Raw genomic sequence first — 16,680 nt, 5'->3', positions numbered from 1 at the left:
GTGCTCTGATCATTTCCCCGGGCATCCTGTTCCAGTGTCAAGGAGAGAGCGTCTCAACTTGATTATGCTCCCTCTATACTTGATCATGCTACCAGTGCCGTCTGAACAGCATGTGAATTTTGGAGATTATTGTATCAAGTGCTGAAACACGCCACTGATTTCCGGCTGAGCTGCTATTGTTGCTCACCCTGAGCACCTGATCTCCAGGTGCCAAACTATGGGGCTTCACTTACTGACCTGAATGTTGTAACAAATTATAAAGGACAATGACAATATTTTTAATGTATAAAGGGTAGGAAGGCAGGAAGATGAAGTTCTATGCATTGTTATATGCGTTTTTGACCTTTAGGAATACTTGGTGATTTGGAGGTCATAGGGAAAGAGACAAACAATGCAACAACCAGAAAGATGGCTCACTGTTCCATATTGAGGGTGCTTCAGAAACAATGAAAGTTCACAAAGGACATCAGTGATATGGAGGAAAGGGGACAGTGGGTAGGATGAATAAAGACAGGTAGGAAATAAGGAGAAAGGTGAGGGAGGAAAGGAAGAAGAAATGTCAATCTTTTCAGTGCTTGGTCTTGCTTCTCTTGGACTGAGAAATTTGTAACAGGGTAAATACATTTTGTATATTCACCTGCAGGTAATAATATTCTTCTCCCTAAAAACAAAATACAGTAAAAAGCAGCCCAGATATCTTTCAGGTGTCAGGACTTGGTCTGTTTTCCTATGCTTGCCTATCTCTTGTCTCCTGCTTGTAGAAGAGAGCAGTGTGTAGACTGATGAGCCCTTCATTCACGCTGGGACCAATAATCACAGATCTCTCCTTCCCTTCAAGGTCCTCCATGCCCAGTGCCAGGTGTCACATGTCTCTAGAGCCTGTCACCACGTTCTTACTTTGGGTTCATGCTCTTTGTTTGGTGGCCTGGAAGGGCTGATGCCACACTCAAGGAAGCAGTAAAGCATTGAAAGGTGGATCATTAACCAGAGCACCACAATCAAGAAGGACTTACAAGGTGGCAATATCACAGCAAGTCACAGCTTCTTGTTTTGCCCATCATTTTCCACATGGTTCAATGCTCCATCACCTCCCCTGCACATGCCTACTCTCAGGAGGATGGTTTACATAGCTTCATTTTGGCATCAAGACATACTTGTCACTTTGCTGGCTAATCTAAATAAAAGAATGAACTCCTTTCTATTCAGCTTTTTCTTGTTATTAAGGATATTATATGGTAGGCAAAGGTAAAAACTTGAGCTAGTGTACCCCAGGAGTTCAGCTGCACAGCCTCAGCTATAAAACTTGGACTGTCTTCAGAATCATCCAATGAATTAACACTCCAACTTGTCTCACTTCAAACACATTTTAGCTACCGAATTTTTCCAGCTGCATGTAAGGTCACTGTAATTTATTTATTTTAGTCTCCAAATACTGCAGTACACTTTTTTTTTTTTTTTTTTTGCTTTATGTCACACTACTGCTCCCTGCTGCCCAAGTCTATTTCAGGTCCACAGATCCATTTTTCACCACCTATGCATGAGACAGATCATATACTGACTGAGGGTAACTGGCTCCTCAGAACAGGGGGGCTGTCAATGAGATGTTTGTCTCACCATGATTAATTACTGTGAAATGCCCACTGAGATTTAAAATCGTGATTAATTACCCAAAAATGTGCAGAGACCTTAAAGACCAAGTTCTTCTACTTGCTAAGTTTACCCAAGAGTTCCTGTACATCCTGCATCTGGGGACACTTCTGCAACACACAATCAACTGATAAAACTCCCACAGAACATATGGCAAATTGTCAGGAAAAGGCTAAATAAAAATGGCTTGTAGTAAGCTCTGTGTCAATATGTATAGTCAATGGCTGAGGTGTTAATAATCTACTTCTTTAACTACTTTTTTGTTTTACCTAGAAGACACTAATTTGTTTGCAAAGGAAACTACCTTTAAAATAAGCAGTTACATTATTGGTGGTGCTTTTTTCTTTATTTGGCCTGCTCAAAGACATAACAGATACCATAAGGCTAATGTTCTTCCTGAGTAAAAAATGCTAGATCTTATCTGTATAATGCATTTCTTTTCTATTTCATTCAGCACAGAGGCTGAGGAGATTAATAAGCTCCAGTATTTTGCATTAAGCTTATTAAAGATCTAAATTTTAATAGGTTTGAAATCATCTTCTGAAATCCCACATTAAAAGAAAAGCTAAGAGCAACTTGCTCCATTTTCTGGGAACTTTCCCAAAGACTTCTATCATTCACATAAAATCCAGAAACCAGACCCCACTGTATCATGTGACAGGGAGGAGGTTAGTCAGTCCACCCCTACTTCTGCCACACTTGGCTCTTGCTGGGTTCATGACAGCCTCCTCCCACCCTGCAGATGAGTGCTCATTAATACTCTCATACTTCAGCAGGTAGAAGCAATCTGGTGTTGTGCTGGGAAAGAGAGGATGGGGAAGAAGATGTGGCAGTGGGGGTGCCTGTTACCAGCACAGACAAGTAACCAGAGAGCACCACGGACTGTGTTGACTCCTTCAGTTGGTAAAACCCCATCAAGAGCACAGTCTCCTTGAATGAAAAAAAAATTTGTTATACTAATCATTTCAATCCTTCTTCACTTTTCCATGCAAAACTTCACCACATTTTCAATACATTTCAGTTGAGTGCACGGAATTAAGTCCTTTTAAAAAGTTTGGTTTCTGTAATACTCTAAATTCTTGGTGAATTTTACTGCTGGGCTTTCTGGGAGTGAGTTCCTTTCACTATTTCCTCACTTCCTTCTGCTAATTGCAATCCATTTAACACAGCTTTGCAATGTTGCTGTCCAGCATGTTGCAGTTAAAATCATAGGGTAAAATGGATGCTCTGAGAAGTGGGATTCCTTCTCAAGATAATTTACCCAACTTTACACCAACTTATATAAAAACAAGAAATGTGGAGATCTTTGAATACACACACGTTACATCTAAGTTCTAGGTGCAGAGTAACAATACCCTTTAATAGCAGGTACAATATGCACAGGGATTTCGTCCTACACAGAGGTTTGGTAGACACAGCAACTGGTTTTTTTTAGCAGACCTGTAAGAGAAAGGTCAAACAATTAAACCTGCTAAAGCTGAAAAAAACTCTTTCTTTCCCTTGCATCCTCAGAGCTGTTCACTTCCTACAGTTTTACAAACCTGGCTGAAGACAAGCTGCTGAAAGAACACTGCGAGCAACAAATCTTTATTCCTTCAGGATTTTATTAAACAAGAAAAGAACTTAAAGAATTTAAAGAATTTTAATAAAGAACGAAAGAGAGGTGGAGTTAACTGTGAAAAAAAAGAACCATCAAAATTTGACCTGGGAACATCCCACCCTCTACTGTTTAGACATTTGCACCCATACAATGTTTTTCTTTCAGGAACAGCTATCAAACAGGTTCCAACCTAAGCCTAAGGATGAAGTAAATCACCAGAGGGGTAGCTGTAAACAACATTGTAGGAGATAAACTATATCCAAGAAGTGGATCAAAGACCAGGTATCCTCTCTCAATAAAGGAACTACAAGATGAAAACACAGAGCTGAGCTAAGAGCAATTAAAGAGAATATTGAAATTTTCTAAGAAAAAGACAAAAATAATAAGAAAAATAAACTGAAAATACTTGCAATCTATAATTGCAAAGATTTGACCCACATGTACCTGAATTGGATAGAAGTTAGATGTTCTTCTGAGAAATTGCCCCAGACTGTGCCAGCCTGTGAAACTCACTCTTAGACATAGTGGCTGGAAAGCAGGCCTTACTTCTTTACACCTAGTACAGGCCAGCTGTTTAAGTTGCAAATACCCCTTTAAAATGCTCAGGCTGTGAAAAAAATAAAACCCAACACATTGGCGTAATGAAGTGAGACTCTGAGGAACATCTTTTTAATGGGAGAGCACAGATGTTGTATGCACAATGGCTATGGTTTGAATTGAAAAGTGCCATTCTTTGGCCATCATTTCAAATCACGATACTCTAAAGGAGAGTTTTCAGGACATACACACTTGAGGAGAACAAAGCTACGGTAGAGCTAAATTGTTATATCTGCTCTGCTCTGACTGAGTGAAAAGAAAAAGATTTTCATGTGCATGAAAAACAAAAAGGGAAAAATCATAGGTGGTGTAGGAGGAAAGAGCAGGAGTGAAAAGCAAAGGGCATGGACAGCAGCAGCCTCCCATTAACTGATGGAAGAAAAAAAAAGATTTTTTTTCCCCCCAAAGCTGGCACTACTGCAATGGGTATGAAGACAGTGATGCTGTCTTCAAGCCCTCAGGCTGGCTGTGCACTGGCACTGAAACAGGAGGAAGATGGAAAGGGATATGAGCCCCCAGTGCTTGTTTCATTAGGCAGAAGTGCCCAAGTCAGCCATGCCATACCACTGAACAGATCCCCTCCAGCAAGTTCTCACCGCAGGGATCTTGAGCAACATTTAGGCTGCTGCCATAAGAGAGCAGAGCCTGCCTTGGTGACAACAAGGCCATCAGCAACCACTCATGGTGATAACTTCCACTCCTTTTATTTGTCCTGCACTTCAGAGCAACCACTGTACATGCTCTGAGTTAGGGATTCTGGATTGGCTCTCCCAGGTGTGGTGATAATAGAAGTGATGCCTTATATTTTATCAGTCAGTAAGTAAAGTATATCATCTTAATGTCCACAGCTCTTCTCCAGTACCTGCCTTGACTTGAGCATTTCAGACCAGCTGTAGATGGCAGCTCTTCTCTCTCCTTTGGAGAAATAATCATAGAATCATAGAAACATAGAATGTTAAGGGGTTGGAAGGGACCTTAAAGATCATCTAATCCCAACCTCCTCTGCCATGGGCAGGGACACCTCCCACTAGACCAGGTTGATTCAGGCCTTATCCAACCTGGCCTTGAACATTGTCAGTATTGGGGCATCCATCACCTCCCTGGGCAACCTGTGCCAGTGTCTCACTACTCTCACAGTGAAAAATTTCTTCTTAATATCTAACCTAAATTTTCCCTCTTTCACTTTGTACCTGTTACTCCTTGCCCTGTCACTACAGTTCCTGACAAAGAGTCCCTCACTGGCTTCCCTGCAGGCCCCCTTCAGATACTGGAAAGTTGCTATGAGGTCTCCACACAACCTTCTCTTTTCCAGGTGAACATTCCCAACTTTCTCAGCCTATCTTCACAGGGGAGGTGCTCCAGTCCTCTTATCAGCTTCATGGCCCTCCTCTGGACTTGCTCCAACACTTCCATGTCCATTTTATGCTGGGGGTACAAGAACTGTACACAAAACTGCAGGTGGAGTCTCACAAGAGCAGAGGGGAAGAATCACCTCCTCCAGCCTGCTGGCCACACTCCTTTGGATGCAGCCCAGGATTTTGTTGGCTTTCTGGGCTGTGAGAGCACACTGCTGGCTCATGGTGAGCTTTTCATCAAACATCACTCTCAAATCTTTTTCCATACTCAATCACCTCTCTGCCAAATCTGTAGGTGTGTCGGATTGCCACAAATGTTACCCTCTGGATACTGTAGTTATAAAAAAGGACAAGTACCAGTCAAACTCATTTGTGCTCAAAGTAGGAGACCTTGAATGCCGCTATAGAATAATGCTTCTGGGGAATTTACCTTCCAAGTCAGCACTGGCCACTAATTCTGATTATACAGGTCAGTTACACAGCAGATAATTATGTCCAGGATTGCAAACAGCTCAATGGGCTCTTCAAATCTCTTTCACCAACACTTGCCTACATTAACACTCCAAAAAAAGCAGGAAATTCCAACTAATGAGCAAAAATCTGATTTTTCCATGTATTTCTCCACTACAGAAAAAAAAGGGACAGAAAAATCTGAAGAGTCATGAAAAGATGACAAGACAACTACAGTGAAAAGAAATCCAGGCATATTCTGATTACATAAAAACTGTCTGATTTATCCCATGGCAAATCATGGGAAAAGAATTGCCAATCAAGAGCCACTTTCTACTCAAGACAGCAGGGGGATAATGTGTAGAACCGATAAGAATTTTTGCTGGTCAGGAGAAATACAGAAAGCAGAAAAGCCCATTTAATTCATATTCTTCAGGATAATGCAGATCTCCTCTACACCTCTCTTTTGCTTATCTCTTTCTGCTCTCTCCTTTTTGCTACTTTACACAGCTGTCAATTTGGGAGTGAAAGAGCCAAGATGCTCTTCAAAAAATTTGATCTCACAAAAGATATGGAAAATGGTTTAAAAGCCTTGGCTAAAGAAGAAGCTCTGGCTCCCACTCCTCATATGCATACTTTCACCACTAGATATTATGGGAAAGGTATGCTGTTGAAGACAGAGGTATCTGCACTATTCAGGAAAACTCAAAGCCTGGCATAAAATATTCACAGATTTTTGTTGGTTTGTAAAGTTAGCTCCTAAAGCTGTGTTTTATAACATGCATTAAGTGAAGCAGAAAATGAATCGCAGGTTTTTGTGGGCAAAAGGGTGTTATCATGGGCCTATAACAGAATTTCATTTTTTAGTTTTTTTTCTGTGACTATAAAAGAAATCTCTTTCCATCTCATCTACGATTCATATGGATACATTGCTGGGAAGGCATTCTCCTTGTTGAACAGTAGTCAAGGACTGGGTGAAAAGTAACTTTATGAGATTCGCTAGCAGAGAGTGACTGGGCAGAATACCAGTTAATAATGTTTTGGTTTTGGAGTATGCATACACCATTGCATGTGTCCTGCCAAATTGTTCTTAGAAACAAGTAGATGTGACACAATAAATAACACCATTCTGTTCTGTCCAAAACTATCTACACCTAAATGGTCCACGAAGCACAAACAGAAGGGGCAGAGCTGACTAACTTCTGACATTATGGCAAACACACCACCATCCTCAGCACTTCCAACATTTCAGCTTTGATAACTGAAGATGGGCTGCCTAAGCTACACCCCTGCTCAGGATTTTGTATTTCTATTAACATTCCTCTGCCAGGCAGAGATCTTGTTAAGGTTCGTTAATCTTTAATTATGTTTTTAAAACCCTGTAGCCGCAGTAAATACCAGTAGTTTATAGTCAGCTGTGAGAAGTGATATTAACCTCCAATCTGCATACAGCAGTTTGCTCCTGTCCATTAAGCACTGAGCACTGTTCACCTTCTCTACCATTTTGCCTTGCACACAATTTACATCATCTGAGTGCTGAGTAAATTGGTATTTATACATAGGACTCACAGCCTGGATATGCACACAAAATCAGGGCTAGAGGATAATAAGGTAAGGAATAGTAAAGATTGAAATAAGAAACAGAGGCAAATGAGAAGGACAGACAATATGATATAGAGCAGCCCTGGGGAGCTAAGGGAGAAGAGATGATGCTTCTGTCGATTCCCTTTGTATAACCCACACTCATTTATAACTTGAATGGATGAATAAGTGGGTATTTTTCCTTCCAGCTATCCTGCTAGCTGTAAGTGTGAAAATATGGTAAACATCCTCTCCAAAATGCATTCCCTGTTTCTCATCTCCTACTGTGTGCAGAAACTAGTTACATTCATTTTAAAATACTTTTTAGCTGAGTTCTTTAGCCTCCTCAGATATGTAGCAGAGAGTTAATCACTGTTTAACTTCCAAACTGGTTTTGTCACTTGATTTAAACATAACTCCCAGAAAGCTTAGTCACTGTAAGATCCAAATTTGTGAGACATCAAGCACCATCATTGAACCTTAATGCCCCCAGCTGCCTTTGTCTTCTGAAGGGGCTTAGGATAAGGTCCTTAAAAGCAATCACCAAAAAGTCATGCCTAAATACTCTTTCAATTAGGTCTTGATCCCACAGGCTTCAAGTGCAGAAACCAAAGGCTGGTGCTGAATACTTAGTGTTTGTTTAGTGCCTGGGCAGTGAAGCTCGATAGCAGAGTGAGCAAATGCAAAGAGGAGGTAAAAATGCATCTGGCAATATAGCCAAATTTGTGCAGCCTCATGCTGAGCCCTGCAGAGGAGGGGCAGGTGGGCATGCCCAGCATGAGCTGCTCAGGATGAGACACAGTCATGCCACTGAATTCAAGTGAGGAATTTCAGGTGCTGCCTGCGTGACAGAACCAGCAGATCACTCAAACGTGTCTGCATCAGAGATCAATCCACAGTAACCTGAGACCAGAAGAAAGTGAGGGGCCATTTTTTTCCCTATATTCAGCAGCCTGTTGACCCTGTTCATGCACTGTTCATGTTGCAGCTTTTATGCTGTTCCAGGAGATAACAGCAGCTCAGTGCTGCTCTCCTGCCATTCCAGACCTTGGAACCACACCTTCCTGTGTTTGTTCCTCACAGATTGGCCTGGGAGGGTGAAACAAATACAAATGACATCAGAGAAAAATAGTTTTTATCCTCTTCTGGTATTTTCACTCTCATTTTACCTTCATTTTCCATGTCTTTTTAGCCAGTAGGTTTATGTAAGAGCACTTGCTGAAACAGCAAATTCTCATGCAAGCTCTAGACTAAGAACTTGTAGAAATTATTCAATGCATAAGGAATAAATTAAAAGCAATCAGATAATTAGCAAACAGAAAACAGAATCAAATTACATTAGTCATCAGATCTCTCTAGCAGTTCTGACCTTGGAATGTCTGGTGGCTCTTTCACACAAATTAACCGAATCTCCCACTAGTTCCAGAGACCTCACCACAGTCACTGTGATGTCCCCTGGGAGCTCTTTCACTGCCATCAGACCCCATTAGAAACCATGGGCAGGCAGTGCAGGCCAGCTGCCCCACAAGGGGCTGTAGTGACAGCGGGACCAGCAGGATTTCACTGTCAAGGCCCATCCCCAGAACCTCCATGAGGCCATCAGGGCCAAGCTAGGGTGCAACAAGGCTAGCCCAAACCCTATGGCCACCACATCTGTCAACAGACATGGGATGTAAGCTGTCAGTTGTGCAGGTTTCTCACAAACTCATTGAGAAAAGCAGGTAAAATTCATTCCTGCCACTTAACTCTGCTGGAGATTTGGTCAGCATGATCATCTTACTATCCCCAGGTGAGTTAGGCTGTGGGCACTACTAATAGCCCTCCTTGGAGTCTCATGAGAAGAGCTGTCTTTGGTCAGATTAGTCTCAATATTGAATAAAGAAAGCTTTGTCTGTGATCCTTGTCTGAAAGTCAACCATCGCTTAACCTCTTTTGACATCCCTAATAAAGTTGATTATACCTATACCAATTTATATCACTAGAAAGGGAGTTCAATTTCCCTACAAACTCCCATACCTCCTAGAGCAGTTAATGACTAATGTGTTCAACATCCCCTTTCTCAGCTGCCTAATTGCTCGTCTTTCTACACTTCATATCTCTTCTGCTCTCAGAGACAATTTTTGTCTGTCGGAGCTGCCCTTGGTGGGACTCACTATATGCCTTCCGACGCCCTCTCTGTCAGTTGCCAACCTGCCCTTCTCTGCCTCTGAAATTTTCTCCTGGGGATTTAATTTGCAAAACACAACAAGAGGGAAAAGTGGCCACTGTGGTGCCAGCAGGAGAGATTTGATTTCTACAGGACTTTGGTACCTGAGGATATCCAGGTACCCTGAGGACATCCTTCACAGAGGGTATCCATGGACTTAACATGGATCTTCAAACATCAGGTATGGAAAACAAAAAATACGTGGTTTTCAACTGGGATTTAATTTGTTTTTCCTTTAGGGGATTGTTCTAATCCATCCAAATAACTACTGGTGCCATCAAGGACAGGGACAAGTAGGCATCTCCTGGAGGTCATCTTTATTCCCCATTGACTCCTAACTCTTTCAATTTATATGTATGTTATACCATATGAAAGCAACCACTCCCCTCCAAAAGAGCTGATATCTTCACTCCAGCTGCCCTAGGAATCTCTTCAGCCCACTGAAAATTGAATAGAAAATGGAATGTCATCACCTGGCAAGATGGAGAATAGCAGTCCAAAAATACTTACTAGTCTGGTGCTTGCCAGCATCATCTAGAAGATCCTAGGCCTGGCTTTCAGGGCAGACACCTAGAGCTTCTCATGAAAGGAAATTGGAGAAAGAACCACCAGTTTTCAGGAAGCTCTCATGTGGGTGACCAGCTCAGGCAGGAGTTTCAGGTTGCAAAACACAGTGAGATGCAAGTATTTCCCAACTACTGCACTCAGGGCTTCTTATAGGCCAACCAAGGAGACTCTCAACTCAGCGTACTCTCTGTTTTCAGGTACCTTGCTTTGTCGTGTGCTATGGCAAGGTGCCCAGGCACCTCAGGCAGCGAAGAGAAGGCATCCCAGTAGATGTCAGCACATCTGAAAATCAAGAATTGCCCTGCCCTGCACAGCCCACCCTGGGGAAATTACATACCATAGAACACCATGCCCAGTATATAAACTGGGGGACATTATAAACTGTGAGGAGCCAATTGCTGCTCAGGGACAGGCTGGGCATTAGTCAGCAGGTGGTGAGCAATTGTTTTGTGCACCACTCTCCTTTCTGGAGTTTTATTCCTCTATATCTTTTTATCTCCCTTTTCATTTTTAATAATATTAGTGTTGTATTTCACATTATTTCAGTTATTAAACTGTCCTTATCTCAACCCACGGATTTTACATTTTTTTCAGTTCTCCTTCCCCTCTCACTTGGGGGGAGAAGCAGTGAGGAGTGTCTGTGTGGTACTGAGTCGCTGGATGTTATTAAACCATGACAGAAGTCAGTGTGCCTGCTGTGCCCTGGCACACAGCCTCAAAATGCCAGCGTTCAGGAGCTGCTATTGAGCTGTGGGTCTGCTTTTGTTTGCCTGAGCAGCACATACACACTGGGGCTGCATTTGCCTGCACCTCACTGTATGCTTATAAAAAATCATTATGAACTATCCAGTTCATTTTGGCTCGTGTAGAGCTATCAAGACTCTCAATATGCAAATGGGTCTTGTTTATCATATGATAGATACTGTGTAATGTAGCACATAAATTACACTGAGTTTGCAATACCATCTGGTTCCATCTTTCATTATATTAGGGGATCACTGCATTATATTTGACCTGAAAATTGTCACAGGAATAAAGCAGGGCCATGGATGCAGTTTGAAGCGGCAAGAAGCTCTGCTCACTCACATGAGGCAAGCAAGTTTCAGACATAATTCTCTTTTCTCTTCTTCACATCTGGAAAATAGAAAGTACCAAGTAGGCCATAACAAAAATCTAGTATTATGCACAGGTTTACCTGGAAGTAGAGTCAAGTGACACTGCCACAGAGGGGGACTTCCATTCAAATTTTCTCATGTAACAGAAAAAGACTGACATATGGTGGAAGGAAAGCCAGTGAAGGTTCAAAGGAATAGCCCATAGGTATAAAGTTACTTTTGGGTTGATAGGGTCTTGAGACAGAATAAAGAAAGTATTTCCATTAATTTTAGCAAACTCCAGGTCTTCCAGTGACTTCAAAGAAATTATGGACTAATGTATTTGTTTAATTGGTAGTGCGAAGATGCTCAAGGAAGTTGGTGATTTCTCCTTGTCTACATCTGACTCAATCAACCAAGGCACTTTCTTGAGTGCAAGCTCCTCTTGCAGACCAGCTCTCTGACTGTCTGATTAAACTACAGGATAATAATTCATCATTGTCTATCCATTCCCACTTTACTGACTGTCTAATTAAAATGATTTTTATGCCCAAAGATAATTGCTTTCTTCTCTTATTACTCTGAAATGTTAATATAATCTAGCTCACCAGTCTCTGTGTCTACCACTAGAGACAATAAATAAATTAGATACAGAAAAATTATGTTTAAATAATATTATGATTGAGTCATAAAACTGTAGTAGCACCGAAATTCCAGTTAAGGCTACAGAGTGTTGCCAAAGATGTTTGCTGTACATATGGTTGGTTGTTTCTCAGAGTCCCAGAAAAGGCCATGCTGTACACCCTGGGTGCTTCATTAGCAACACATTACTGGTCTTACAGAGTCAAGTGAAACAGAAAATCATTTTACAATGGTCATTATTTTTAATGTCAGCACTTACTGACAGTCCGTATCCTGCAGCATCTGAAATTTGTGGATCAGAAGATGTTGGCAAATGTTGGCTCTTCAGTGGAATCCTCTCGCCTTGTCTTATTACTTTATAAATTGTTTAAAAATGCTTTTTGCTGTGGTCTGTCTTTGTCTAATGGCCCTTTGATAAAGGTAGTTGCACCGTATTATTGCCCTCAGAAGACAGAAGTAGCGATCAAAATAGAATTGCCGCAAACGAGCTATTTCTGTAAAGAGCAATCAAGTCAATATAAACATTGGATATTTTAATTTTAAGTACACAGAATCTTTTTTCTTTTCCTTATTGGTTTTTAGATACCATCACCACCAACCCATACTCAATATGTCACTATTTCCTACTGATGCCTTAATAATTTCTAGGTTTTTATTCTTCATATATCTGTAACTTGGTATAGCTTTGTGCTTCTTATAAAGTACTAAAAACCTCTGTTCCCAGCATCTTTAGCCAAAACAATCCCTTTAAACAGAAAATCCAAGAACACATTCATTGCCCTAAGGCCCGAAAATATGTAAACAGTGAAATGGGGTGAGTGGGCGTGGGGTGGTTAACATCATCACCTCAGGGTGTGATTGGAGAATTAGGGGCCAATATGTTAATAGGACAGAACTTATAAAGCGTGAAGGGCTTGTGACCCAGCACCCATTTTGGGTGTAGTCCCTCGAGGGGGACTTTGCTTGCCCAAGTGTACCTTGAAGGCCTTGAATAAATTTGTCCTCTTTTTATACTCCGAGTTTTGTCTTGGCCTCTGTTTCAGGTAACCTGCTTTTAGGCATCACTACTTCCAGCACTTTTCCTTCTTATCCTGTGATATCTGCTTATTCTGGTCCTTAATCAGCCCCAAGCCCCAGGCTCATGTGTGAGTACATACACACCAGCAACGCCACTTTCTAATGCATTTGGGGCTGGTCAGGTGCATCTCATTCAGCCTCAAAAAGCTACAGTGTGCAGACCAGCAGGCCCAGCTGAACAGAAAACTTCAAATGTGTCCATGTCCTTTCTGTCTTTTCCTAACCTGAAATTTTACCCTATGCTTTTAATGATAATTGCATTAGCTGCCTGACCTCAGCAGGCCTTTTCAGGGAAACCTGTAGAAAAAAGGGCAACAAATACATTGGCCTTACCAGAGACACATGCTGAAAATTTTCCACCCTTGCAGACTGAACTGCTGAACATTGTAACAATAAATATTATTATCACCTAAATCCTTCACCTCCTTCCAGCCCTGATACATGTTGTTGGGGCTTGCTGTAAATTTCCATAACATCAAAAAAACCTGACACTTTGTTCTACATCTCGTCAAAGCTGATCTCACAAGCAAGAATTTTATTTTGTTAAGATCTCTTGAGATACCAGAATAAAACATGAAAAGTTTTGGGTCCATGAGTTACATGAGGTTATTTCCAGATATTTTTATGGTTTACTTTCAACACCCCACAGTTAAATCATACCAGCTATAAGCAACTTAGTTTTTTAAAAAATAAGAGCAATGAAAAGTAATGCTAGATTTAGAGGAGACCTTCATATCTTGGTGTGAAGGTAATTTGCTGACACAGGCTGACAAACATCTTGGAACACAAAGCCATGCTGCTGCCTTCCCTACCCAGCCACTTATACTGTAGATGCAGCTGGTAGTGAAATGGCCTTCATGCAATGCTCTCCATCCCATTCCCACCGGATTTCTGTCATGAGTGCAGCAGGATGAGCTTCAAAAATAATTGTGTCCCCTGAGAGACCTGGGTGTCCCATCCTTGTCTCTTGACTCCTTGTCCTTCATGTGGCCACAGCAAGTTGTGGGCTCAGCCAACTCAGTATTTTTGACACATTTGCCAAAATAATTTTCAGGGGGTCCTTAGGCAGCAGCAATACACCAGTGAAAAGGTAGGAAGCAGCAATTGTAACCTGTCTTTTACAACACAGACTTTTTCTCCTAAGTAGGGCAATATTCAGCTTCCATGAGGAAAGAGGAAGAGTTCTCTAGGGGAAATTGTACCATATTTCTGTTTCATCCCAGCATTATCAGCCTCTAAATTTAAATGCTTAGGGAAAAGGTTTCTGACTCTAAAAAAAAGGGGAAAGGCCCCTTAAGACTTTCCTGACCTTTTTCTTCTCACATGGATATGTATGTGTACTTTCCAGGGACTCCAACTTGTTTCCCACTGCTGGAATCATCTGTGTGGGCATACGACTTAGCCCATCTGCTCCTTGAATTAAGTCTTTGCTGCTTCATGAATGCAGTATCTACAATGATCTTCAATTAGTATAGATTACAGCTAGATATTACTGATATCCCCTATAGCTTAAAGTATATACACTAATTTAAGCTCCCTCTTAGAACTAAGAATCTGATGTGTTCATTGCTAAAAATCTTCACAGGCAATAAACCATCAAAAAAAAAAAAAAAAAAAGCACCCAGACAAAAGAACTGAGACAAAGCAATTGGTGTGAGAATTTAGATTCAAGTTTTCAACTCCCTGCCCAAGATCTCCAGTAGTAATAACTGAAAACAAAAAAAATAGGTTGCATAGGAATTTATCCCTGTCTTCCTCAGTAAATGGAGAGGAAGCCAATGCTTCATTTAAAAAGAAGAAAAAAAAAAAAAAAAAGAAACACAAAAAACCACAACCACACACTTGGTAAAGCTCTACCTTCCCAGCAGTTTACTGTCCAAGGCTTGATTTTCAAAGTAGACCAGATGCTAGCTGGGAGAGAGTTATTATGTGATTTCATCTATATAATATTTTTCATGGAACAGATGCTTACAGCATCTTTCTATCTATTAAATCTTTACCATGATACTATACAAGACAGGGAGTTATTCAAATGGTAATTGAGACACAAAGAAAGCAAAGCTTGCAAAGCTTACATAGAAAGTTTATCAGATTAGAACATTTGAACTACAACCCAAACCACAGCTCCCTCCCTTCCTCCCTGATCTGCATGAATACCTAATTAAGACCTTGGAAACTACCCAGAAAAATCATGTAAGACATGAAACCTAATGTTGAAATGTGATTTTAGTTTTAAGTTCCTTCAATTCTAATGTGCAGTTTCTTTGTTTACAGTTTAAGCCTCTCTATTGTATAGGGCAGGTTATTCTTATCAGTCACTGACTGTAGAAGAAGCTCTTGATAGAAGATACCTGCACACACATGTGGGATAGGTGGGATAAATTCAATTTATTCTTGAATACCTTTTCCCAAATCTAGGACAAAATATTCTGCCATGACACCAGGGTAGCAATGTGAAGTTTACAGAAACAAATGCTGGACAGTTTGCAGAAAAGAAAATTCTAATATGTTGCTCCAAGTCTGTGGAATTACTTCCAGTTTTAGCCTGTAAAGTACTGCTACTTTGAGGATATAGCACCCACTTTGTGTATTATGCTAAAAAAAAAAATCTGTGATTCCATTATCAAAAGCAGGACCATAAATATGCAGAAAAGTAAACTTCAGGAAGTGCTTAATTTAATACTGCAGTGTATCTTTTGAGTTCTAGAGTAGCTGACTGATGAAAGCAGGAGAAAAACAATCAATTTAACTTGACTCCTTGACTTTCCTTACAGCTGTTTTTTATTCCCTCTTCTAAAAATATCAGTTTTCTCCTAAATTAGACATATTAAGACAAAATGCTCCAAGTCAGGCTTTCAGAGCTTCCTAAGCATTCTGTTTTTGTCTTTAATCAACATTGGTCCAAACCGAGTGCAGAACTACCTTCCGTAGGGCATAGCCTTACTACATGGATAGTTTGGTTTGTATTGGATTGGGCTGAATTATAGATTTCATTGACATATGAACAAGTTTTAGATTTTCTGAATATTTGTTTTCATAATTTTTCTTTGTTATTAATTTTTTTTCTTTTCTTCAGAATAGCACAAATAACATGTAACTTATCTTCTCTAACGGTAGCAATTAATAGCACCATCTGAATATTGAATGAATTAGCTGGGAAAGACTAAATTGATTTGTTTTGGTCACAATCTGATTTTTTTTCATTTGTCAAAAGTATTAGCTTTATTGCCTTGGGTAGCAGGAGAGAACTGCTGGACACATCTCCTTCATGCAGGATTGAGTGGAAGTTGATATTCCGCTTGCAGCAGGAAAGAGCAGTCCAAAGCAAGCCTGCACAGGGCTGCTTGAAAATTGAGCTGCATGAGCTGGGTCCTGTTAGAGAGAAATGTGTGCATCTGCAAACAGACACAGCAACAGAAAAGCTTCCAGAAAAACAAAACAAAACACCAAATAACAAGAAAAGGAAATTGTGACCCCAAAGAAAAAAAGCCTTTTGATACAGTGTAACCTCTACAGAAGCTTGAAATTGTGGATGAATAGATTATTTCACTTTTATTTCTTCACTGTTCAGGTGAAACCCTTTTCTCAAGAGAGGCTTTTCTGAAAGCCCTTTTCTCAAGAAAGAAGGCTGAGCAATTCCTCATTCCAGGCAGAGATGTCCACAAACCCTGGACATTGGCTACCTGCAGGAGTCGCAGAGAGCACCACTGTAGAACTTTAAAAAACACTTATGTTCCTAGTAGGGCAATCCAAAGCAATACATTGCACAACCAGTCAACAAACAAGGATATAGATTGGTATTGTGAGCCCTCCTGCTGGAAGTGTATGAATCTCATGAGAAGCAGAGAAAGTTCCATTCAGTTC

Source organism: Lichenostomus cassidix, chromosome 3 (assembly GCF_008360975.1).
Source record: "Lichenostomus cassidix isolate B80296 chromosome 3, HeHo_3.0, whole genome shotgun sequence".
NCBI lineage: Eukaryota > Metazoa > Chordata > Aves > Passeriformes > Meliphagidae > Lichenostomus > Lichenostomus cassidix.
Note: the sequence above shows the minus strand (reverse complement) of the source record.